The 26,186-nt window shown below is 38.9% G+C and overlaps 1 protein-coding gene across 1 annotated transcript in view; it reads left to right on the top strand.

The window, feature by feature from the left end:
* Window positions 1-26,186, top strand: part of LOC145992190 (acid sphingomyelinase-like phosphodiesterase 3b) — a 563,426-nt gene that overhangs the window by 185,194 nt on the left and 352,046 nt on the right. The gene's annotated exons all lie outside the window — the stretch shown is intronic.

Raw genomic sequence — 26,186 nt, 5'->3', positions numbered from 1 at the left:
CTCTTAGTCTTGTATAGGCACTCGTGCTCCTGATCTATTGATGACGCTGGTGCTCTTAGTCTTGTATAGGCACTCGTGCTCCTGATCTAATGATGACGCTGGTGCTCCTGTTTTTGTATAGGTACTAGTGCTCCTGGTCTAGTGATGACGTTGGTGCTCTTAGTCTTGTATAGGCACTGGTGCTCTTAGTCTTATATAGGCACTGGTGATCTTAGTCTTGTATAGGCACTCGTGCTCCTGATCTAATGATGGCACTGGTGTTACTGGTCTAATGATGACACTGGTGCTCCTGGTCATGCATAGGCGCTGGTGCCTCTGATCTGTGCTACTGGTCTTGTATGGGCAGTAGTGCTGTCGCTGGTCTGATGTTGTCACTATAGCTGCTTGTAACATGCTGGTACTTGCACTACATCCGCTTGTCTAGTGCTGGGAATATAGCCGCTCGTCTGGTAATGGTAATGGCACTGCTGTTGTAGGTCTGGTACTGGATGTGCTACTACTACTCTTATTATTATTATTATTATTGTTATTAAAGTAATTCTATTTGGTTCATTTTTCCACGCGGACGTATTAAGTTGGATACCCTGCCCGCTCAAATGGAAGGGGAAGGGAAAGTAATGAAAAAATAGAAACGATGGTTAATTCAAAGTTAGGCCGGCTACCCGCACGACTAGTTTCATTTGTTCGGCGCAACCCCAGGGGAACGAACCTGCGTTGGCGGGCTGGAGAGCGGCGCAGTAAATTCAGCGGGCGCCGGGAGATCAAGGCTTACGGTGCACAGGGAATTGAGGGAGATGATGTCGGGGGGAGGAGGGAGGATGAGGGCGAACGGATGGAAGGATCTGTAGTGCCTCTCCCGTGTAATCACATGGCCCAATATCCCTTTCTGCCCGCCCTGTCACATCACGCCGCGGCCCTGTTCCTAAAGCCTTTTTGTGATCTGCTGGTTAGCTCGATGCGTGCCCCGTGTGCATGTAAATGGAACAACTCGCTGTGTGTTCCCCCCTCCTCCTGTACCTTTTTTCGGTTAAGAGAATGGCAAACGTTTTCTGTTCTCCAAATTATCTTCAGCAAAGCTGTGCTTTTGTGCACCCTGCTGACTTATTTACTACAGCGGAACGCAATATGTCGGATTGTAGCGTTCCCCCTAAGAATTCTGAAGCAAAAGTAGCAGTAAGCAGGAAGTAACCTAAGTAAATGTAACTACAGAGTAAATCTAGAACGAAAAACGTTCTCTTACACGTATCGGCCAGGATCAGCGCGAGATGTGAAAATTTAAAAATTATCCTAGGTCTTATGCAACCAAATTAACTTTAATGTAAGTTTGGTTGCCTGGCATGAAGGATATATTACATTTAAGCCATTCCAGCATGGTTATGTGACGATCTGTTCGATCTAAGAACTGAACTTATCCATTCACCTATCAAATGAAACCAGAACGAAACATTGATTGAATCGACATTGGTCACGATGTCATTAAGCACATAATCCTACTTATAAATATCTCTAAAACTACTAAGTATAGAAAGATAAATTTCTGTGGATGACAAAGACTTAACATACACAATTTCAAGGCGACACAGGTTGTCCGTATCTCGTATTTGAGATATCGTATTTGAAAAACTGATTTTACTAATTTACTGTGTTTGTACGCATTTGTATTTTCCTTGTTATACGTCGCTTCTCTGCCTATTTTGGGTAATCGCGGCGATGAGGATGATTGATTTATTTTACTTCGCTTCTCTGCATCTTATGGCTAATCGCGAATATGAGGATGGGTAAGAATGGTGTCCCTTATCAGTTTCATATGATGAATGTGGGACACTAACAAAGACCGCACATGCCCAGCCAAGGATTCAAACTCGAGACCCCCGACGTGGTATTGCTCTGTGTTAAGCACTCCGTCACGAAGGTCGGTCCGTTAAGTATGAAAGAATATACTTTGAAGTTGATGAAGTGGCACACTCGTGCCCAAGCCGGTGCTCGAATTCGGAACCTTCTCTAGCAAAATCGTGATCCGACCTCTCGACTTCTTTTCCTTTCGACTCTTGTAGTATACAGTAAAAACACTCATTTAGCACTTAGTGACTACCATACGTTCAAAGATAAACTTCCGTGGACTGAATGAAGTATCTACTTTCTCTACGTTAAGGTATTGTGCATGTCAATTTCTTGTCCGTCTATCAACGGATGTCAAATTATATGAGCAAACATTCGCAGGTAACTCAGAAATAACGTAAAATACAAGCATTGATTGATTGATTTGGTGTTTGTCTTTATGCACAGTAAGGCTAATCGGGACTGGACCTACAGTTTTTGTAGTGAGATCCGAACCACTTATGTCTCCACCGGGTATCGAACCCGGGACCCCTTGATTATAAGGCGATGACGGGCGCCATCGGGTAGGCCTTTAAATACAAGTATGAATCTCTGTGTATCAAATAGTCGCTTTCTTCAATATTGGATACGTTGTCCAATAACCAACACCCAAAAACCTACCAATATGTATAGTTCTGATTATAAGCATACCTCGGCTACCTATTTGATCATATGCGTTCCCTTCTAAGATGAAATTGAGGTTATCGTGGCTAGGATCATGCACGAAGGAAGTTTAATTCATTGTGAGACAGATTGCATTGTTCCGGAAGTATAAAAATATGGACCTTTAAATCATACTTATTTCTTTAAAAGACGTATCAGATAATATAAATTAGTATTTTTAATTCACAAAGTTTTGAGTATCATTTTACTGAGTTTGCGGATAAGGAATTATCTTCCGTCTATCAAGACGTATTAAAACGACCCCTTGACATGGCTAACCTTTACACACACGGCTGCTCTTATCTAGAATATAATATTTATTGTGCCCTTGCATGCGACCAAACAAATTTACTTTTCTTGGAATGTAACGTTTCTGGAAGGAACGGGAACCGCAATTGATACAAAGATAATATATATACGAGGGTTGTCTATAGAGTGTTGGCAGAAAGTTTCAGCTGTTGTTCTTTAGTTTTGAAAAGTGTGTATTTTTGACAGAGAATGGGCTGTTTGTACTCGAAATAGTACAAATTTGTGGGTTATTTGCAATAGAAAGCTTAGTTTACTCTCGTGCAAGCTCATAAAAGCATCCATTTTTCTTAAGGTAGAAACATTAACAGATACAAGAATGTAATATTAAGTTGGTGATTCCTTTACGTGATACGTGGCGTAAGGACCAATCGCCTACATGTATCTAATGGGACGATCTGTTAGACTGTGTCTCCAATACGGATACACACTGACAGATGGATGGACCAAGTTGTGTATTCTGTATTGCTTTTAGAGAAACGTAAAAAGGTTTTCATGTGCAACATCACTCATTTTCTCTAGCTGCCAAAGTTCGTGGGATATCGATATTCCTTCACTTGCACTTCAAAGTAGTGATATGATAAGCTTGCCATGTAAGCCTACTACGTGTATGAGTTCTTGTGATGGTATTGGCTGACTGTAGCATGACTTTTCTTGGAACTTTGAGAATTCATATAATTAAATAAAAGAAAAATGATGAGGTGGAAGGGATGATCCTTTCTGAACACACCCAAGTGTCAACTTATCTTTCAGTGAGTACACCCTGGACTTCATGTTGCATAATAATGGGGCTTTGCTGGTGTGTGTACTTTCAGCCTGTATAATTCTCACTGAGGTTTGTGTTGTGTGCTTTCCAGGAGTGCTTCTGAGTGTCCTTTCATCTCATTACTTTTCATCTTCGTCAATTACGAGAATTTGCAGAGAAGTGAAGTAATGTAAAGCAAATCAATCAAGAAGGCAAATGATAAAAAATCATATGAACTCATGTAATTTTAGTTGCGATCTTCGAATCCCATTCGCAAGTATACACAATTGGGAGTTATTTTCTTATTATTTTTTTGGCGTAAAAGGAGCAAAATGATGTTTATCAATGATGCTGGTATAGTGTTATTGCAAGTTAACCATTCTAATTTGAGTATCAGCGCTCTTGACCAACCCGACGTCGTAAAAACAAAGAGTAGTAGTGAAATCCGGTCTCGGGAGTCAGTAAACAGCCACGGTACAGCCAATGAAAATGCAAGCCCTGATCCTTAAAAGGGCTATTATACTACACAGTTTAAACTCGCCTAGGGAATCTGTGGAGCAAGTCCATGCATAACTGTAGAGAGCAGTATTCGCTGCTTGAAACGGCTGGTGGCTGCAACCGTGTTTTCCCCTCCTATCATTCACTTTCCATGTATCGCGTTCATTGCTCGAGCCTACTCGAGTCGGTGCGTGCGCAGAGACTTGTTTTCGTACACTTGCTCCAGAGATTCCCGGAACAGTGTGTAGTTAATTTTTCTTTTAACAAATTTTAATTTTCTTTAAACCACGGTTTATCATACAACGTAGTTTCACATTTACAGTACATGTTAGTAAGGCGTTTCCTGTGTTGATAAGTATAGCGATAAGTCATTCTGTTCCCTCTATTTAAAGATGAAAGCTTAAATTGTCATTATGGGCGGATGCTATTAGTTCATGAGCTGGCGGATAGACAAGAAATGCAACAGTTTCCCCCTCCACTCGGTTAATAATTACATTACGAATAACATGTAATAGTCACGCCAACGAAATCAATATGTGAATCCCGACAGCGTGATCTGAATTAAAAAAATGATCAAAAAACAAACTTAAATTATGCCATGGGGAAATTTTCCGCATCAATACGAAATTATATCATGTCGCAGTGACAACCCCTGAGGACTATCTTCATCCCTGGCCCGATTAAAAAAACAATAATTGATGAAATTTCGCAATCAATTTGAAAGAAGCGAGTAGTTGGAGTAATGCTAATACGATGTGTGTAAAAAAAAGAGAAGTGACGTCAAAATCCAGCTTTGTTTGTGCTACAATCGACAAAAAAGTGGGGATTTGGGACATCAATACAGATGGACAGAGGGCAGTGTCTATCTTGCTTTGTTAAATGATTAAAAATTGCTTCACGCGTGTACCATACGTTCTACACAAGTTGGAATTAATTGGTATTCGATATGCTTGTCCGATATTGTTAACCCCATGTATCAGTTTAATGTTATTTTTTGTATATCGATACTAGGATGCCTGAATTTCATAGACATATATGGAGCTTTCTGCTGTAAGGCGAGTTACAAGGAGTTATTTTCGTTGTGATTTGATTTTTGCGCTGCGAGAGAGAAAGCGAAAGAGATAGGGCTAACAGGCAGCAAGAGAGGGAGGGGGAGAGGACAGGGGAGAAAGGGAGGGAATGCGAAAGAGCAAGAGAAAGAGGGAGGGGAGAGAGGGAATGAGCGAAAAGTTGCTTATCTGCTTCCCTTGGCTAAGAGCGGGGATGAAAATTAGTTGAGTATGACTTCTGTTATTTAGCGTCGCTTTTCTGCCACTTTTCGCTAATCGCCACGATGAGTATGAGTGATGATACGAAGAAATTGATGAAGCGACATTCACAATGAACACCCATTCTCAGGCCGGGATTCGAACCCGTTGTAACATAGCGTTGCTAGAAATTTTTGCATTGGGTGTCGGCCCAGTAATAAGCTTGGAACAGTAGAAATAATAACAACAATATTAAAAATATCAAAATGAAAAAAATATAATTGTTATTATGCAGTAATTAACATTGTAAACTGATAAATATAAACCAGTCTTCCAAATTAGCATTCCTTTTTTACATTCCATACAGTTAGTGTACTGAAATTCATAATCGTTACGTTTTGTTATTAACTTTTGCATACATCATTTAAGGAAAAGTTGGAAAAATGAGGGATACATTTTACTCATAAGGTTTATTAGAACTGTATCTTTTTTGGAATTTTGAAAATTGTTGAACTTTTTGTTTTGGAGTAAATAGTAGTGTATATGGAAATATATGAGGTTTCTGTACTTTGTAATCATTTTTCCCATCTAATGCACTTTTTACTTTGGTTACAGTGTTCGAATACTGTGATTAACAATGAAAATAACAAGCTTTCTGCTTTTTTTGTAACTTGACATGAACTAGTCCAATTTTCAGGGGGCTCTATGGACCCCCGTCCCGACGCCCGTGCGTTGTAGCGTGCTGTGCTAACCACTTCGCCACAGACGTTGGCGTGAATGAGCTCATAGAGTACTCTAATTTTTCAGAGTACAAAGAAGAGTTATATAGCTGTTACGATTTTTCAAGTTGAAGCGCTCCACTTCACTTTAACGGAACGACAAATAAGATTGCAGTGTGTGAAGTATAGTATTTTTCCTCTGTGTGACAAAGAAGTAACTCGTGAGAATGTTTTGATACTGAATCACCCATCCTACAAAATACCTCAGAGTTTCCAACTCGAGTATTCATCACTGTAATTAGAATCTTGTGGTATGCTCTCTTCAACAAAACTTTCCTACAAAGGCTTCGAGCAGTTATAGCGTAAACATGCCTCGGTCCGGCATCCTCACCCTCCACCATTGTCGATGCATTGTTGTGATTCTTGTCCCTTCACGACGAGCACACTTAGCTTCAGCATTATTGGATCGTGCCTTCACACAAGATTGGATGACTCGAAGTTTTGTTGCCTGATGGGCGAATTCTTGTGAAGCCCGTCCTATAAAAGAAACTTTGGTAATTCTAGAACGCTGTGCAACTTACACAAGTGTGAATTATGTCCTGGTAAGGCGGTCATCATGTCCGCTTCCCTCGGTTAAAGCTTTGCTTCGATTACAAAAATGCGAAAGAGGAGATGAGTGGGTGTTATTGGGATGATGTGCATACCGCGGGCATGATCTTGTCTTCTGTATACGTACTCCCTCTCGTAAAATGTGAACACTCGTGTACTTGAAATGACTCAAGCGACCATCAACAGGTCCCCAGATTCCATCGTTGTCACTGGCAATCTCCGAATTCATGCTTTGTGTATGCCAGTGTTGACAAGTAACAAATTACTTATAATAAAATTGCAGGTAACTGATGCTTTTGGGAACATTCTTACTGTTGACCGACAGTTTCACTTCTAGGAAAAACATTGGAAATCCTACAAGCACCAAACTTGGTTAGTTTCTCAAAGGAATCCCCCTAAGCATCCAGGCACAGCTGGCATCATTTTGTCCCTGAGTCCTTTGGCGTAAAAGGAAGTTCACTGCTGTCGTAGACAGTACCGGACGATCTTTTGTCAGTTTTTCATCTGCCTTCCATTTCTCAAACAAATCTGGTAATCACTGAGGACTAAGTCCGGAGTGTATGAACATGGAGCAAAACCCTTTCGGAAAGTTGTTGCTGTCAAATTGACCATGCAAGGTTATGGTGAAGAATGACATTTGCAGACAACATCCCTTGTTTTTTTCTTGCGAATGGAACCCTTCATCAGTGTGCAGGAATACTGGGCATTAATCATGACCCTTTCTGAAAGAAATCCACAGAAAGAACACCTTGCATGTTCCGGTCGGACAAATGGGTCCAAGCGGTTCATTTGTCAGCAATTATTGTTCTTCGCCAAACTGTTGGCATGATTCGTACACTCTCGCCCGTGACATCATTTGCTCGTCATGATGTGCTTGCGGTATTCTCAAAATTTCAGCTTCAGGTTCTCCTTCACAAGGAATTTGATTATACACCGCTGCTCCACAGATACAGACACATTACATTGTTGCTAACACTACTGCGCATGCGCCAACTACATCGGAGGGAACGTGCAATACCCACAGAGGATGAAGATACGTCATATGGTTGTTTTATAGTTGTCCAGCTATTTACTACTTTGTTAATCATAAATGTCTCGGTCAACGTTCTAAAAGTAACAGAGATATATCATCATCAACAGGTACTTTACGACACTTAAGATTAACTTGAAAATTTGTAACATGGAGGAAGAGCTAAATTTGGTAACTCTGTTTACAACCGTGTCTTCTCTGGATACTAAGACGAAAGGATTTTGGTGGAATCATCTAAGGCAAAGAAGCTTGGTATTTTTGTGTCTTCAGAAAAAGGTCGCTCCGGAGTGGTTATCTTCAGACAATTATTTTTAACCAAATTTCCTGCGTAAGCTGCTCTTGGTCCTGCCCAGCCTCGCATCAAATAGCAGGGTGTCTACCAATATAACAAATCCAAAATTCCTGACTTTTTCTTGAATTGTCTTTCCTTTTTCTTGACATTTTTCGTTTTTCTTAATATTTATCGCCCTCTAGTTAGGTATAGTTGGAAATTAAGAAAATAGATATTTGGATTCAATGAAAAACCCCTACCACAAGGGCGGTTAAGATGAAAACCGAAGATGTACTTTAACAAGAGACTTAGGCTTGCTTTAGTTATAAATGCATGTAAAAATTAATGCTTCAGACTTCATTCTGGATGGGGAATGACCACATTACTTCATTTAATATTTTTACAAAACTTCACGCACACAAGAATGTAATTCTTAAGAAACAAAGTATACAAATCTTAACCACAACTCAATACAATTTCAGATTTCCAAATATTCAATTTTATGAAATCTCAGTACAGGTATATAACAATGTAAATTCACTATACTGTAAAAAAAATTGCAATAAATTTTTATGAAAAAATAAATATGCTGACCAAGGCAGTAATTTATTTTATTAAAAACATAAACTAAACGTAACGTTTCAACCTTCCAGCAAGGTCTTCTTCAGACTCTGTATCAAGTACAAAAGTAACAAGATACAAAAACAGGGCATTATATATACACACAAAGCATTACTCCCTCCAGACTATTAGAAAGTTGTTCTGGAACTTTCTAGCAGGTGGCTTTCACTTGTCAACTGTACTTTCACCTAAAAGGCTAAACATATTCACTTCCATCTAGAATGTGGTTGGATTTTTTATCTCACGCTCTTTTTCCTTCATTTTCTTCCTTCTCCTCTCCTCTTTCTCTCTTGTCCTTTCTACTTTTTCTAACACCTTCTTTCATTCTTTGTTTAACTTCAGTCCCCCATTCCAGTTCATTGTGTCTCTTCTCCCTTCCTATCTGCTTAGCCTCATCGCACTCTAGAATGCTAGTGAGAAAATGGAAGGAAGCCAAGGAAATAGAGAAGAAAGGTGAAGAAGACACAATGAACTGGAATGGGGAACTGAAGTTAAACAAAGAATGGAAAAGGTGTTAGAAAAAGTAGAAAGGACAAGAGAGAAAGAGGAGAGGAGAAGGAAGAAAAATGAAGGAAAAAGAGCGTGAGATAAAAAGTCCAACCACATTCTAGATGGAAGTAAATATGTTTAGCCTTTTAGGTGAAAGTACAGTTGACAAGTGAAAGCCACCTGCTAGAAAGTTCCAGAACAACTTTCTAATAGTCTGGAAGGAGTAATGTTTTGTGTATATACGAGTATAATGCCCTGCTTTTGTATCATGTTACTTTTGTACTTGCTGCAGAGTCTGAAGAAGACCTTGCTAGAAGGTTGAAACGTTACGTTTAGTTTATGTTTTTAATAAAATAAATTACTGCTTTGGTCAGCATATTTAGTTTTTCATAATCATGGAAACAAGGCTTAATGGTGTTACAAAAATTCCTGACCATAAGCAAAATTTCATGACTTTTACTTGACAGGTAGATACCTGAATAGGTACAGTCATGTTCAAAAAATCTGTCGCATGGATTTTTTCTAAGACCAACATCTTACGAAATTGTGTTGGTAGCTCTGAAACAAGGAAGTGTTGTGAAATATACGATCCTCCAATCAGAGTGAAGTTCGATTCTGAGGAGCAGGAGGCGTGACTCACGGTCTTGTCCACTGGAAGTTCAACCAATGCAGCATTTCCAAATATGAGATAACGTCCCCATTGGTTAAATATTGTTTCAATAAAGCGAATCGGCAGAAAGATTGCGCAAAAGTTTACTTTGTCGTTTTAATACTTTTAATCGTTTCAAATTGTCCCAATTATAGTTCAAGAGCTTAATATAATGTATTCGTGTATGTGTTTGACAATCATATATCACTCATTAGAACAATTTTCACATTGTTTTCACTACGTGAGACGACATTTCATTTACATTTACGATAAAATAGTGGTTTGGGTGTAATAACAGTTTTCATTAATTCATTTAGAGATGCATTTTTATTTGTTGAGTTAATGATTAGGTTAATTCGTTATTTTTCGCGAAAAGAGGGAACCACAGCTGAAAGAAAATACACAACTTGTATTATTTAGGTCAAGAGTTCGTTTTAACATCACTTTTTGCACACATAGGCTAATCACGACTCGGGATACATTTAAATTGGAATCTGAAACATTATGCGACCTGACTGGAACTCGGAAAAGGACACACTGATTACAAGACGTTGATACATTACCAATTGGTCTGGCGAACGCCAATAATAATGAGGGGTTGTGGGAGTGGGAGAGGGGTGACGGAAAGTAGAAAATAAATAGTATTTTTGGGGGGTATTTAATGTTATATTTATACACATACAAACCTAAGGAAATATTTATTTTGATACATGTATGTGGGGGTGGGGAAGGGGGGAAAAGACAGGGAGAAAAAGATATTGGAAGAGATGGGACGAAGAAGTGATTGTGGAAAATGTTTTATTTGACGTTCAATAATAAAAACAATCAAATCAGTGATGATTATCTTATAAATAACATATTTAATGTAAATTTGTTTTAAAAATGGGGACGGGGAGCTGTTTGTTTTACGTTCAGTGCAGGATAACAAGTGGAGACACATAGTGGTTCGTATCTCACTTTAAACTGTAGGCCCAGGCACCATTAGTCTATCTGTGTATAACGTGGATTTAGAATTCAGTAGAAAATAACGTCGATCTAGTACGGATTTTAGATGCGTTGAGACCACTAAAATATCCAATTCTTGTAATAAGAAACCTGTCCTCATATTACCATTTTGAAAGAGAGAGAGTTAATTGTATAATCTTTCGTTGTTAGTTTCAAAGAAGACTAATTCAAATAGTAACAATGGGAACGAATAAAGCTTACGAAAAGTTTTTGCCACCGTGGAGATTTGAACCTACGACCATAAGAGTGATAACCCAGTGCGATAACCACTACCCTACGAGTTGGTTTCTTCTTCGCGAATGATTATGAGTTAAGACCAATTCGTTCAATATGCATTAGAAATATAATCCCCCCCGCCTCTTGATAAACAACAAGCAAATGAAATAAAGGTGGTATGAATGTCATAAGACATTTAAGCAAAATCTACTATAGTTACGAGGCAATCGTTTTACATGGAGAGGCTACAGCTTCGAAAATTGAGGTTGTGACGTGGTTTCTTGTAGTGGTAGGGTAGATATTCGTATGGCAAGGTTTCAGCGTGCAAAAAACTTTATTTTTTTTATGATGGTAAAGTGGTTCGGTGATAGGCTATTAGTATTACACGCCGAAGATTATAGGTTTGACTTCTGTTCGATTACCCCTATTATTATTATATATAGCAACTAAGTATTGTATTTAATTAATAATTTAAAGAAATAAAAATGTAATATATATTTTTTAAAAAAATAACACTCCTTTCTAATGATTTTTCAATGTTATTTTTGAAAATAATTGTTCAGAATATGTTTTTGAATTTCTCATTATTTTACTAGGATTTGCATAAAAATTATCCATGTGTCATATTCGACGAAATGTCATGTACAGCGAAAGTTATACATTTTTATTTTAGGGAAAATTATCAAGAAACAAAACAAATAAATACTATTGACATCCTTTTCTGAATAGTATTTATTTTTTTTTGTTCACCATGCATAGTTGTATTCTTGTAAAAAGCATGAAAAACAATATATTCTCTACATTTCGCAAAGCAAATAATATACGAATTTTCGTAATAAGTAAAATGCAATAAATAATTTTTCGGTTTAATAAGAAATAACAATCGCAGAGTTAACCGAACGGTGAATCGAACACAGAATTTTACAATCCATAAAATGCCTTGTAGCCTTTGCAATGAAGTGATGTAGATTCAAGTAATAACATTTCATGCAAAATCGCACGTTATAAGATTGTTCAAATATATTAAATCAATGTGTCCTTAAGTTATTATACTGTCAGCCATTAAGTTATTATACTGTCAGCCATTAGGCACATCTCGTTACAAAATCTCAGCACATCACCATTCACTAGTTAATCGAATTGAATATTGATTCACTTCACAGTTCAATGCGCAATAATAGTTTCGACTCATATCACGTGAGATGTAAACTCAATTCAATTCTCTCATTGTATGTAACTTGTATGTTGAGTTCATGTAGAAATATCAATTATGAGCTCTAAGCTAAATTTGACGCTACAATCGCTTGATCAACTCTTGCGTCTCGCTGCCAGACATTCTACGTTCCTGTTTGCTCCAGGTCGCTTCTGCATTTCATTATCATTGTTTTTACCTCTGTTTCATTCTCATCGTCGTTATAAACCTACGTAATTTCTACTGTTTACAGTAGACAGAATCTACTGTTATCAATTGTAGTACTCTACGGTGTCTCTCGGAAATCTACTCAAAATCAATGATTTCCTACTGAACACTTTCAGTAGGCCTAATGTGTAATTACAGTTGAGGAACTACAAGTGAAATATTCTCTTCAGTACTACTTGTAATATTGCATGTAGTGTGTTTGAATTTGAATTTGAATTGAAAATTTTGGGTGCGTCAGCACTTAGGCTATTTTGCACCTGTCACATTATACGGGGGTCCAGCCCCTTACCAGAACTAAAATAACATAACTGTAACGTCGTGTTGTAATTGAAATATTAAAATATTCTGAATTCGGTTAAAAGCTGAGGCTGTAAAGAGGCACTCAGCACCCACAAGGACCAAACACAGGACAACACAGAAAATTATACTGGCCATGGGGACAGTCGCCAGAACCTCGTTCGTCTGCAAACTGAAGTCCCGGGTGTACTGCGTGGAAGCAACAATAGGGTGTACATACTTCGTGGAAGGTCATCCCTTACACCCTTGTAGTGTGTTTAGCTCAGCATGTTAGCTGTAAATATAACTTTTTATTCCTCCTCACTAACAATTTGTTTTTATATCTATTTAAAATTTAAACCAACCTCACTTCCATGTAGTACACCCTGAACTGCATTTTGCAGACTAACGAGGCTCTGGTGACTGGACCTACTGTTAGTATAATCTTTGTTGGACTGCGTGTGTGTTGTCCTTGTTTGTGTTGACTGTCTGTCGTTTTACAGGCTCAGCTTTTAACTCAGGTAAGGATATTTTAGTTTTCAGACACGCTTTTTTTTTGTCATGATAAGGGGCTGGACCCCGTATAGCGTGACGGGTGTAAAATACCCTAAGTTTTCAGGCACACAAATTGTAATTCAAATTTTAAAAAATCTTAACATAGATGTTTCAAAACACCTATTGATCTACTGAAACCAGTACAGTAGAGAAACTGCAAGTGAAATTAATTTATTGAGTATAGTGTATAGTGTATATGTTAAGTTTAATATTTTGGCTGTAAATATTAATTTCATACCCCCTTATTATATTTTTGTATTTATATCTTTTTGAAAATCTGAACACAGTAGATGTTTCAAAACACCTATTGATCTACTGAAAACAGTAGACAAAAGTTTCATTGGAGTTAGTAGAAAAGAGTCATGAAATAATACCCAAAAAATTCTATCATTATGAATGAATGTTACATACTTTTTTATTTTACTTTCCAAAACCTAGGAGCTCGAAATAATACATGGCATGCGATTTAGTAGACAGTCTGCTTTTCTGTGATTGATTCGTCGTGCCCAGTCGGGGATTACTACCGGTCAAGGTAAAAGGGGAAGGGGAAGAAATCCACCAGCAGTACCATGACGTATGAAGTAACATGTTCACAGGCATTCAATACAACTGATAAGGGTTCACCTGACCTTGGAAGTGTGGGAAACATGTTTCACGCTGGTTTCCTGAATGCTGTGGCTAAATCTGGAACTAACGGTGGAATAAGAAATAGTTTGTAACATTTAACAATGACATTTCGTATTTACAAAATATGAGATATGTAGACTTTGATTTATTTATTATAGTAGACGGTAGAGAATTACTTACCACGAAAGTCAAGGTCTAAATTGCAGACATCAAAATCTACTCCAGGTTGTAAAATACATTTGTGATAGACAGCAGATAGGTTAATAAGGTTTACAAGATTGCTAACGACTCTTAAGACAAACGTTCAAAGAAGGTTATTGAGTGAGAAAATGGGAAATTGTTAAAAATAGCGGCCTAGTTGAGTGAAGATCGAAGGTTCGAATCTCTTATAGAACCAGCTATTTTTTGGTGCGTAATATATTTAATGTATTGTCGACATTTATAAGAAAGAAAATATGAAAACTCTCCTTCTCCGTAACGGTGCGGTCTAAGACTCTGTGCTTTGGACTCCGACTGCAGCGGGACGGCATGGATTCGAGTCTTCCTGGGTTCTCGGCCAGTTATCTGTATAGGACCGGTGGCAACCCACCATCGTGAGGAAATTGGGGAGCTACGAGCGACTGGTGTAACCTGGTTTCAGATATCTTCTATAACGGCTGAGGGTTCGACGTGCTGACCAACGTCACCTCGTTGCCAGTTGAAGATAACTCTAAGTAGGATTGTGGAAGGGAGACTGACAGTCGGGAGATAGTCCATGGCCATTCGAGGTTTTAAAATATGAAAACTATTCCTTCCGTAAATCTAATTTCTCGTCATTGTCACGTGAGATTTCTTTTCAGTATGACTCCTGCAATACTAATTAGTTCCTAAGTGAGATAATGAGATGGACAGAGAGATATTAAATTATGAGTTCACTGTTTAAAAAATAAGCATTAACACATTTTTATATTCACATACCTCTTTACAAATTCCTGAGCACGTCACTACAAATGAACCAATCTAGTGCACACTAGAGCCTTGGCTTATCGATACCTATAGGGTATCCTACAATTACAGTCAAACCACAACCTCAATTCTCGAAGCTGTAGCCTCTGCATGTAAAACGATTGCGTCGTAACTAAAGTAAGAATCACGAACCTTCCGACCTTCTGTAAACAACCGTCTCACTTCGAGAAACGTATCACTCCGCGCCAGCTGTTCGTGAATGGTGCGGCCATCATATGCTGCTCACTCGCAACCTTTAATTTTACGTAACATGGAAAAATGTATTCTTATTTTAACTGATAATCTACACATTGAAGTATAATAAATTTTCTATAAGTGATTAAATACGTGTACTTGTTCAAGAATGAACATATTTTTCTACGCCAAAAGTTCAATTTATCTGACACGGGGTAACAGATCCTCCTTCCCCCCTCCTCTCTCAGTATGACAGCGCCAAAGTTATACAAGAGAGAGAGAGAGAGAGAGAGAGAGAGAGAGATATTCGTTTCAGTAATTCAAGCCTTTTGGTTTTATTTCCACCAAATTATTGCCCAACATTGTTGACATGTAGAGTATTGTTTTCTCCTTTGTGCAACAAATTACCGCCAGTTTTAGCAGAAGCTAAACAAAGATAAGCCGTGGAATAAAAAGAGATTGTTTATCTTTCTCTCGGTTTCTCGTGCACTAGAAAACAAGAAGACGATAATAAGCACATTATTTACGTACGTCTCATGCAAGTAATGTATTTTCTTACCTTGATTCAGTACTTTCTTTTTGAACTTGAGGCATTTTCGGCGCTAGATATCATCCTGTCAGAGTACGGTCTGTCAAATTTGCTTCCCAAAAAGGAACTCAACGTGGCACAAGAGGCGATTTAACGTCGACTGCTAAAATTGGAGAGATCGTATCAATCATCACTATCAACATCTTCTCCACAGTGGACAGGACGGCTCTTTGATTGACAGAATACGAAAGCACCTCGCATTGTATTGCGCTTATCTCAAAATCGGTGTACTTGTTTATACGAGCAACAACGTGTTTTTTCGCGGGACTCACAACTTGACCGGTCGTTTTCCTTTCTTTCAACACACCGAAAACACAAAGACGCAGACACAGAATTACACTTGGACACCAACTTCACTGCTTGCTCAGGATAGCACCGACACAACGTCACATAAACGTTAAGAACAACCTGCTTCTTGCCACTTTTCAAACGGCTGTATTTCTGAAAGACTACTCTGAAAACTCGGGAGACCTTCCTGCACGCAAGGAAGTCGCATGTTCGAAACTGGCGCTATTTTCTTGCTGTTCACGTGATCGATTGTAATTTATACAATAATCAGGTATTGTTATTATAAACAGAAACCTTTAATGAAAATATATTTTAAAATGTATAATCCAACGTAATTTACACGTTTTTCTTCCATTAGCGTACTTTCATAGAACGGACTACATGATGCGGAAGAAATCCGTTATTAGGCTGTTGCCAACCACAATACTTATCACTAAGTCAAGTACAGAAACGGAAGTGGTATGTCGATTGTCGGCATATGATAGTGTGATTTCACATTGGCAGTGACGATCCTCCGGGGATGGGGAAGGGGGTGGACGTAAGAGTCGATCTATAATACAGAGGTGTTCGCCATCCGGATGGTGACATCCTCACACTCCGGAATACTTTTGCGGGTGAAGGAGGGCAGGCCGTAGGGTGAGGGAGGTTGATTTAAAATGAACACCTCACAACAAGAGAGAAGAAAAATGTGACAATATTTAAAAATTCACCCCCAAATATGCATTTTATTTTATATGTAGCGTACAATAAAATGTGACTTGCCTCAAAATATTTCTGTATTCTAAAGTCTTCTTTCCCCAATTTTATGCTTCTCTAAGTTGCCGTTTTAGTTTCCCTTGGTGTCTTTGCTGGATAATTATTAATTTAGTCAATCAAATCATATGTATTAGCTTACTTTCATTATCTATAATAATAAATCATAACACTTACCCCGGTTTCAAAACGTAATTTATCTCATGTGTCACATTCTTCTAGCAAGGTTTTTTTAGTAAAATATGAGAGAAAATTAATCCTTTGGTACGGAACCGTCTTACTCCTGGGGGATAAGATGTACATTTTGTATTTGATTTTTTAATTTAGCGTTGCTTTTCTTCCACTTTTGGCTAATCCCGACCATGAGAATGAGTGATCGTCAGATGAAATTGATGAAGAAATACTCACAAATAACACTCATTCCGGGATTCGAGCCAGGAAACTTCGGTAATGAGTCTAAAAATCGGCCACCAGGCAAGATGTACATTTTTTAAAAATTTATTTTTTAACATACATTCAATAACTTTCAACAGGTCATCACTCAGTGATACACTGCTTATTCCGCATCTGTTGACAAATGGAATGTTTTACACCTAGTAGGCTATGTGGATTATTTTTTTCCATAAGTTTGCAACACTGTTAGGGTACACGTGCTTTTGTTTACAGAAAGTCTTAAGTTCTATGATTCTCACTTTATAGTAGATTTTGCTTAAATGTTTTGTGACATTCATACCACCTTTATTTCATTTCTACAAAGGAGCGTTTGGGTGTGTTGTTTATCAAGAGGCGGGTGGGGATTATATTTCTAATGCATATTGAACGAATTGGTCTTAACTTATAATCATGCCCTAAGAAGAAACGAACTCGTGGGGTAGTGGTTATCGCACTGGGTTGTCACTCTAATGGTCGTAGGTTCAAATCCCCACGGTGGCAAAAACTTTTCGTAAGCTTTATTCGTTCCCATTGTTACTATTTGAATTAGTCTTCTTTGAAACTAACAACGAAAGATTATACAATTAACTCTCTCTCTTTCAAAATGGTAATATGAGGACAGGTTTCTTATTACAAGAATTGGACATTTTAGTGGTCTCAACGCATCTAAAATCCAAAATACTACATCGACGTTATTTTCTACTGAATTCTAAATCCACGTTATACACAGATAGACTAATGGGGTCTGGGCCTACAGTTTAAAGTGAGATACGAACCACTATGTGTCTCCACTTGTTATCCTGCACTGAACGTAAAACAAACAGCTCCCCGTCCCCATTTTTAAAACAAATTTACATTAAATATGTTATTTATAAGATAATCATCATTGATTTGATTGTTTTTATTATTGAACGTCAAATAAAACATTTTCCACAATCACTTCTTCGTCCCATCTCTTCCAATATCTTTTTCTCCCTGTCTTTTCCCCCCTTCCCCACCCCCACATACATGTATCAAAATAAATATTTCCTTAGGTTTGTATGTGTATAAATATAACATTAAATACCCCCCAAAAATACTATTTATTTTCTACTTTCCGTCACCCCTCTCCCACTCCCACAACCCCTCATTATTATTGGCGTTCGCCAGACCAATTGGTAATGTATCAACGTCTTGTAATCAGTGTGTCCTTTTCCGAGTTCCAGTCAGGTCGCATAATGTTTCAGATTCCAATTTAAATGTATCCCGAGTCGTGATTAGCCTATGTGTGCAAAAAGTGATGTTAAAACGAACTCTTGACCTAAATAATACAAGTTGTGTATTTTCTTTCAGCTGTGGTTCCCTCTTTTCGCGAAAAATAACGAATTAACCTAATCATTAACTCAACAAATAAAAATGTATCTCTAAATTAATTAATGAAAACTGTTATTACACACAAACCACTATTTTATAGTAAATGTAAATGAAATGTCGTCTCACGTAGTGAAAACAATGTGAAAATTGTTCTAATGAGTGATATATGATTGTCAAACACATACATGAATACATTATATTAAGCTCTTGAACTATAATTGGGACAATTTAATACTAATTTGAAACGATTAAAGGCAATTAAAACGACAAAGTAAACTTTTGCGCAATCTTTCTGCCGATTCGCATTATTGAAACAATATTTAACCAATGGGGACGTTATCTCAAATTTGTAAATGCTGCATTGGTTGAACTTCCTGTGGACAAGACCGTGAGTCACGCCTCCTGCTCCTCAGAATCGAACTTCACTCTGATTGGAGGATCGTATATTTCACAACACTTCCTTGTTTCAGAGCTACCAACATAATTTCGTAAGACGTTGGACTTAGAAAAAATTCATGCGACAGATTTTTTGAACATGACTGTACACTCTGTCCTTGGATTTTATGGAGCAAGCGAAGGGAAGTAAGTAATCTGCATAATTAGTGACTCGAGAAGGCTCGACCAATGAACGCCTGAGAAGGAAAGATGAAAAATCGCGTCTGCAGCTACTGCCTTTTCGTAGCAGGGCACACTGTTTTGCTCCGCGCACTCGCTTTCTCCCCTTTCCTACCATTATACGCAGCCTTGCTCTGTAGATTTCCGAGAGACAGAGTATAGTGTCTAACGATGTCACCTTACAATCATGTAGTGCTGGACAGAAGCACATTACACAGTGATATGGCTTCCCTTTTAAGTTGTTCTATCTGTGGAAGTGGACTTGACATAAATTTGCGAAAAGTTTGCATTTCTACAAACTTTTTTTTCTATATTGTGCTTCTTGCGAGAAAATAGATGAGCTCATCTGCTTATTACGCTGTTGGAGAAAATCAAGTTCCTACAGTTTGTTTACAACGCGCTCGTGGCGATTACACTAATTACATTTTCCCATCCCGGTTACGATGAAAAAACTGTCGTGCAGTCATTTCTACTCATTGGGTCTCGAAAAGAACACTTTTGCTTAGGAGTACCCTTCTCCACTTGACCCGAAGCACGCTGAAAGCTTTAACGTCACTCGTAAATAATTGACAGCCCACATCCAGCGCGAACTAATTTGCGAAAGCACCAATAACATTGTCATCAAGCGGTCCCCTCACAATTGAGGAATTAGGGACATCACCCGAACTGATTGCAGATGCTTTCCCCAGCATCCCGGCGGAGAATAGGGCGGGGGCAGCATCATGAAAGGACCAAAAAAAGAGACTGAGAGAAATCCGCATAGAAACGTGTATGCCATTTTCACGGGACAATTTTCAGTATGTTCTTCTGGCCGACCTAACACAAATCTGCATTATGCATGAAGTTGCAATACACGGCCGATCCCCGCCCCTCCTCCCCAACCCTTTACCCGCCATTATGGTTCATCCTACCTTCGGACATCCGATCCTCTCATCTGGATTCTGTACGATTCCCGCCCTTCCTAATCTTCGTTTTTTCCCCCCTCTCTGTCTCCACTGAAAACTCCCTCCCCGTAGCATCTCATCCCAGCGTTTCAAACAGGATCGTCCCCCTACCCACATACTGCATAGCGGAAGCCGAACTTTTTTTTTTTTATTTCGAACAGCGTCCCCCCCCATTCCACCCTGGCTAAACACACGCCCCTGCCGTTTTCCAGCGGGTTAAATCTGAGCTTAACTTTACCTCCGGATTATTCTGAATCTGTGCTGTGCATTTCATTCCCGAGCAAAACCAAGGGGAGGGGGTTTTTGGGGGGGAGGATTGAAACAATTTAGCATGGGAGGATACCCATCGTAATCATGCTACTCTGACATCTTCAGTAATTTTCTTCCCAACTTTCAAAACGTTACCATTTCTCATTATGTTATTTAAGTAAGGTTTAGCATATCTGCAAGGTATCGTGGCCAAACATAGATATTATTCGTTCCCCAGGCTAAGGGCGTTCAAAGCTGTTTCACGCTGATATATGGACATTCAATACCTGGTACACACTTATCTGCCTACAAGATTCTGTTAATGATAGTACAGCTTAAAAGAAATTCTCTATGTATATCAGCCAGGTCAGAATGTGAGGCATTCCTGATGGCATAGTGGTTGACTTGTGATCAAGGGGTTCCGGGTTCGATACCCGGTGGAGGCACATAGTGGTTCGGATCTCACTTTAAATTATAGGTACAGTCTCTATTAGGCTATCTGTGCAGAAAGTGGACTTAAAGCAAAAGCACAAATTCAGGTCAGGTTGTGTATATTATTCTGAACTTTCGAGTGCTACATTCACCCTCATCTTCGGGGATTACAGTAGAGAGCTGACGCAACTCTCATATGTTGGGATTTGGAGGCACATAGTGGTTCGGAGTTTTTAACCCTGCGTTGGTTGCGCACGGTCTCTCGTTTTGGGTGTGTGGTTTTAATGTCGCCATTTATTAATATTATCTTGTCAACACCCTCCCTCTGTTTAGCTGGGTTTCTCACGTTCCTCTTTTACAGCACAACTCATTTTTCAGTGTTAGACAGATACTCGAGCCATTGCGGGTCCATTGAAACCGGTTTGCCCTTCCGTGTCTCTTTTGTTTATTTGTATTGTGTTTTCTATTGTATTGTGTTTTCTACTATTTTTTTAATTGTTTCCCCGATGGCGTAGTGGCAACTCAATCGCATTGTAATCGGAAGGTTCCGTATTCGATACCCGGTGGAGGAACATAGTGGTTTTACTCACTTTAAACTGTAGGTCCAGATATTTATATCTATATATATATATATATATATATATATATATATATATATATATAGTATATAACTGTAGATATTTTCTAAATTATTTATATATGTTGTTTGAATTTATTCATAGTATTTAATCTTTCATTCTTTCTTATCTTTGTTCTGACACAAATGCTATACATAGAGAAAACATCCAAACAGTAAACACACCTTGTTTTTTTCAAGATAGGCACCAAGGTTAATTACCTCTCCACCATCACCTGCATCATCCCTTCATCCTTTCCTTTGGGACACTACCGCTCCTGGTAAGATTATAGCTAGACGCCAAGTACGCCAGGAAAGAGGGTGATATGTGTGAGTGGCGAGAGGAGGCTGGAGGACCTCGTCCCTCAGTGTTCCTATATACTTGTATGTCCAGTCCCGATTAGATTTTCTGTGCATAGAATGGACTTACAATGGAAACTAAAAAAAATCCAATTTTTATTTCGGGCATGTAACATCGTATATTTTAACATGTGGATTATTAGTTATTTTGTTCTGTGTATTTAATTTATTAACTAAAATGTTAATAGTTTTATAGAATCTCAATTGCTTGTAAAAAAAGGATCTAATCGTAATAATTGAGGAATTGCCATTTTAAACCATTTTTTTAGCATATTGTAAAAACCCGTCGTAATTTAAGATGAATTTATCGGGAAAAGTGTCGAGAAAATCTCTAAATCCTGAGAAAACTTAAATTATGTGCATACCTTCAGCCTTTTGATGACGGACTTTTGGCAAGCATACGAGAATTATGTTGATGCTTTGAGCTTACTCCGTCTGCTACTTTTCTTATCTTTTGCGCGAAAAACTATTGAAGGGAGAGGAGGTTAGTTCTATGGAGCGGTTCTACTGCGAAGATAACAAACTTACGACAACCCCAACCTCCAGAAGTGCATCCGTACCTCAGCGCGAGAAAGTCTCATATGGGGAAAATATTGAGGGAGATGGTGACGTTCGACATCTTGCGCTGAGAGTCTCATCCTGATTTTTCCCCCTCTCTCTCTCTTGGAGGTTAAACTTTTAAGCCTCAGCTCGGTTACGATGAACAGTCTCCACACTAGCACTGTCTTGGGGACCGTGCTATCTTCACAACTCCATCCCGTTATGGATGCTGCACGGTTTCTGCGAGAGTCAGGTGGGGAGAGCATCCACGAGCAATTTCGCCTCCTGCTCCCATGAACGGTCAAATGGCCTGTATAATTCACTTTCTCAGCACAGCCGTTATTGCCCCTGGTTACTGTTATGTTGCTACATTCATCAGAATTTATCTTGATCCCAGCATCCCGAAGTCCTGAGGGAGGGAAGCAACAGGGGCTTTGTTATTTTCCTTTTTTTCCTCAAGTCCCGTGGACCTTGATTAGAAACTCTCAGCACGTCCCGGGACAAGGATCTTGCATTTTCTCCACCCCATCCCTAGGCGGTTGCATCCCTCTCGGAATTTTCCGAAAATGTGAGGTTTAAGTTCGTTCGTTGTAATATATTCAGCGGATGTGCTGACGGAATTTCTTCATACTAACCACGCTCCGTCTTATGCGAGAGGCAAAGTATGTGGCGGAAGTGGGGACGTATTGAAATTGCAACAGATGCAGTTTCGCAGCATAATATCTAGGTCGTCGGGGGAAAAGCCATATAAGTCGCAAACTGTGATTTTCTGTTGCTTTTATCTGTCATATTGAATCAGTGTAAGATGATACACTTCTCGCAAGAAGTTTGAAATATTGTTACGTTAGACAATAGGTGATAGACACGGGCTTGGAATGCAACAACACATGGTATGTCTGGTGGACATTCTCGTCTTTTCACCCACATATCCCACCGTGCCTATCACCTATTGCGTAATATTTATTTATTTACTGCCCTCAACAGAAGTAAACCTCCAATTACAGACGACAGAAAAAAACAATGCAAACAATACAATTAGCGAACATATAAACATACATCAACCGATAATACAAGTAATCAATAACGTAGTCAATAATGAAATTAATCAATCTTGCCCTTTCTCTTGTCTTTCACCATACAAGAACAATGACTTGTGCAATAATTACAGATATAAAACCTATAGATAGAGGCACATATTTTTGGTAAAAAAAAAACAAATTTTCGGTGCAAAAACGGAGTCAATTTCGGGTTCAAAAGCAGTAAATAAAATAAAATATCGGTGTTATAGCGGTGAAAAATTGGATGAAAAGTTTTATATAAAAACACATTTTGGTTTTAAAATTGTGAATATAATCCTAAATTTGATTTAAAAACTACACTTATTCCACAGAATTAACATTTCACTTCTAATAGCACATTTATGTAGTTATCAGAGTATTAAGTTTATTTCTGTGTAAAGGAGTCCATTTTTGCTTCTCCAATATTAACAGCAGAATTAATCAATTTTCCTGGAATTACATAACACTCAGGATAATTCAGACCTCAGAAGGTGTCGCGTCGGTGATAAACCATGAATTTCGTGTTTAAGAGTTAATTTCGCTTTTTGCAGTTCATTTCGCATTATTTTGTGACAAAACATGGTCACAAAATGCATCTCCACCTTTCAAAAACATGAACAATTAACACTACAATGTGTTTCTTTCAAATTTCGTTTTTTCGTCAAAAATGAAATATGCATAGCCCTACCTATAGATATATAATTGTAGAATACAATGGAAAATAATTGGAAAAATAATGATACTGGAATGATTACAGTGTATTTGTTGTCATAATTCTGATGGAATCATTTTTTTATATAGTTTGAAAGGCAATGATAAATCTAAGGCCTGGTTATTCATTGAAAGTGTATTATTCAAATCACACATTCTACTTAATGGGCTGCTTTTATATTTCTCAATTTTAGGAATTTTCGGAATCAGTAACAATATTCGAAACTTTGTGTGAGGAGCGTGTTATCAAGGGTAGAAAAATACAGTGTGCCCAGTCACAATGGTGCCTGAATTTTCACCTGGTGTCCGATCTCCTTGGCGGAGTGGTTAGCGCAGCAAGCTCCTACGCCAGGGGTTCCGGGTTCGAATCTCGGCCTGGGTACGAATGTTCTTTGTGAGTATCCCTTCGTTAATTTCAACCTATCATCACCCATCCTCATCTTCGCGATTAGCCAAAAGAGTCAGAAAAGAGAAGGAAAATAAACCAAATCAAAATCGAGATATTGTCCCTCCCCCGGTAACGAAAACAGAAGTGGTACATAAATATTATAGAGTATAGACGCTCACCCAGGTCAGGAATCAAACCTACAAGATAGCGTCCACTGCATAGAAAGTGTGAAGGAATATGAATGCACTGAAAAGTTTTTTTTGGAAACTGTTTGAGAGCGGATAGAAAAGCATAACAAGGGCCACTTTAACGTAAAGGTTCACCACAGCATAGGAACTGCCTGCATGGAACAATACGTCCACGTTTACCTTAATATTCTCTGTCCGTTGTGCGAATGAAGTCAGTGTATACAAGAACATATGCCTTCTGATATGCCGTGTTGGTTGTTCCAATGGTATCTGCGCATGAATCGTCCGCGTAGGAATATAGTGCATGTTATAGCCATAACACTCAACGGACCTGTAATACTGAAGTTGTAGGACCTTATATTATGAACAGTACAACTACAGGGTGGTCACAAAGTGGGCATACCCCCCTTTAGTTTCGACACCACGATGCTAATAGTCGGATTACTTGATATGAACACATACCTGTGTTATTGATTAACCATCTCTGGGATTTCTTGGAGGCCCTTCAGAACGTATTGAGGGGAACGTCACCGCCCGGAAAAAGGTCTTATTCACACTTGCATCTCGAAGTCTGCCAGCATATGGCGCAGAGTTCGAAATAGACTGTCTCCATACGGATGTTCCGGACACTTAAACCATCAGGTATGTGTTCATATCAAGCATTCAACCATAACCATCGTAGTGTCGAAAATAAAAGGGGTACGCCCATTTTGTGACCACCCTGTACCAATCAATATTCGTGGGCTGTAGATTTAAAAGTGGCAACACTGTCAGGAAGAGGTGATAACAACGTGCACGTGCTATCAGGCATTGAGCATTGTCAGTTGGGGGTCATGTTGATGTGTGGAGTACCAAAAGTGGTCGTTGCAGCGAGTGCTGTTGTGGATGTACGAGGTTAAAATGAACACCATTTTGTGCACTGCCCTAGAACATATTTACAAAGGTAAGACAGCGATTGTGGATCAAAATGCAGGTTTGCCCGTGAAAACAAATGTACGAGAATGTGATTAAGACATGCATGAAGCCTAATGGTGACAATATCGAGAACCCGGCATGAAGCAACTGTTGTTGTCACTGACACATCCCATCTACCCATTGTACTACCATCAGATACGGCTAGGCATTGTTGCTACAGGCTTCATGCAAGTCTTAATTACATTATCGTAAATTTTTGCCACGGGCGAACCTGGATTTTGATCCACAATCGATGTTCTACCTTTGTAAACATGTTTTAGGGCAATACACAAAATGGTGTTCATTTTAACCTCGTACATCCCCAACAGTACTCGCTGCACCGCCCACTTTTGGTACTCGACACATCAACATGGCCCCCAACTGACAATACTCAATGCCTGATAGCACATGCACGGTGTTATCACCTCTTACTGACAGTGTTGCCACTTTTAAACTTACAGCCCACGTATTACTACGCAAGACGTCACCAGAACTCGCACACAGGAAAGGATCTATTCTCACAGTCACGTGGTTTCGTTTGCATCAACTTCGTTCTCGCAACGGATGAAGGCTAGTTTAAGTTTTTCCTTGAGGCTTGAGTGACGGCTGATAGCATGTTTCCTGCAACTGCATCCACGCTGCCCCGGCTATCTTCCCCCAATCCACCAAGCTGAAGTTTACAAGTCCTCTGGGTGGCTGCCAGCGCTCCCTGT

The sequence above is a fragment of the Lepisma saccharinum genome, chromosome 9, assembly GCF_977018435.1.
Source record: "Lepisma saccharinum chromosome 9, izLepSacc3.1, whole genome shotgun sequence".
Lineage (NCBI taxonomy): Eukaryota > Metazoa > Arthropoda > Insecta > Zygentoma > Lepismatidae > Lepisma > Lepisma saccharinum.
Note: the sequence above shows the minus strand (reverse complement) of the source record. Positions and strands in the feature narration are given on the sequence as shown.